Here is a 1,469-nt window from a genome sequence, read left to right as displayed (position 1 = left end):
TATTGGTGAGACCACACCTGGAATAATGCGTGCAGTTTTGGTTTCCATATTTACGAAAGGATATACTTGCTTTGGAGGCAGTTCAGAGAAGGTTCCAGAGATGAGGGGGTTGACTTATGAGGAAAGGTTGAGTAGGTTGGACCTCTACTCATTGGAATTCAGATGAATGAGAGGTAATGGTATTGAAACGTATAAAATTATGAGGGGGCTTGACAAGGTGGATGCAGAGAGGATGTTTCCACTGATGGGGGAGACTAGAACTAGAGGGCATAATCTTAGAATAAGGGGCCGCCAGAGATGAGAAGGAATTTCTTCTCTCAGAGGCTTATAAATCTGGAATTTGCTGCCTCGGAGAACTGTTGAAATTTGAACATTGAATAAATTTAAGACAGAAATAGACAGTTTCTTGAGTGATAAGGGGAGCGGGCGGGGAAGTGGAGCTGAGTCCATGATCAGATCAGCCATGATCTTATTGAATAGCGGAGCAGAAGAAGAGCCATATTACCTACTCCTATTTCTTATGTTTAGCTCTGTCAAGCCTGTCTGGTGGCTGGTGTACAAAGACCACTACACGTGAAAACAATCCACGCACAGGCATCCTCCCACGCTCCAAGATTTAGTTCGGAATCTGGAGTTTTAAGATTCTTCTGAAAGCTGGCGACCCCCAGGTGGGCAAGTTAACTCCCACAAACAAGTGCTTTACTACGACATTCACAACTACAACAAGTAGAACCAATAGCCAAATCATCAGCAGTCATCGCAACCAGTACAAAGTCACACCTACTACATAACGCAAAGATCAGTCTGTTTTTGAACAATAAGACAACCCCACTAAAGCAGAGCCTCGAAAAATTAATTAAAACTCTGAATGTTACTCTCCACGGAAATCTTTAGTAAAAGGCGAAAGATTTATACGATCTGAAGAGAAACCAGAGGGTACTGATTATTCCCGCGCAGCTCCTCGCCCACAAGCGACGGCTTGCCTCTTTAACGTTGGGCTGAGCCGCTAGAACTAACTTCTAGAAAAGATATATTACCACAAATCAATACAGCGCGAGGGAAAGTAACTGGAAACTTCAGTGTCCGTGAAAATCAGTTAAACTTGAAGTTTATTTTAGTTTCTTGCTAAATATTATGAACAACATTGTGGGTATGTAAATGAGCTTGAGCTTTGTGTGGGCTGGGTTTACAGTGACGTGTCCAATTCTTCGGTACAACTTTACTTCGGGTTTTTATTCTCTCTCGGTGTGATTTGAAGCTTAAGGTAAACATTTTGGATCAGTGCGGTTTCTGCTCGTGAGCAAACGTGTTTTAGTTTTTTTTTGAAATTCGTAGCCAATCGTTCCAATTCTTTGTCAAATCACAAACGCCAGAGGTCACCTTGGGCGCATTCAAGGATCACTCTGCGCCAATGCTCTTAGCCAAAAGGCCTAGAGCCACTGCACCGTTCCTGGAAGTACTGCAATACC

The 1,469-nt window shown here is 43.0% G+C and overlaps 1 non-coding gene across 1 annotated transcript; it reads right to left on the bottom strand.

The window, feature by feature from the left end:
* Positions 1-824: 824 nt before the first annotated feature.
* Positions 825-938, bottom strand: LOC139274463 (U5 spliceosomal RNA). The gene has a single exon (XR_011595521.1). It is a non-coding gene; the product is annotated as a U5 spliceosomal RNA (small nuclear RNA).
* Between the last annotated feature and the right edge of the window lie 531 nt (positions 939-1,469).

The sequence above is a fragment of the Pristiophorus japonicus genome, chromosome 9 (genome assembly GCF_044704955.1).
Source record: "Pristiophorus japonicus isolate sPriJap1 chromosome 9, sPriJap1.hap1, whole genome shotgun sequence".
In the NCBI taxonomy this organism is placed as follows: Eukaryota; Metazoa; Chordata; class Chondrichthyes; family Pristiophoridae; genus Pristiophorus; species Pristiophorus japonicus.
This window is presented reverse-complemented; position numbering and strand designations above follow the sequence as displayed.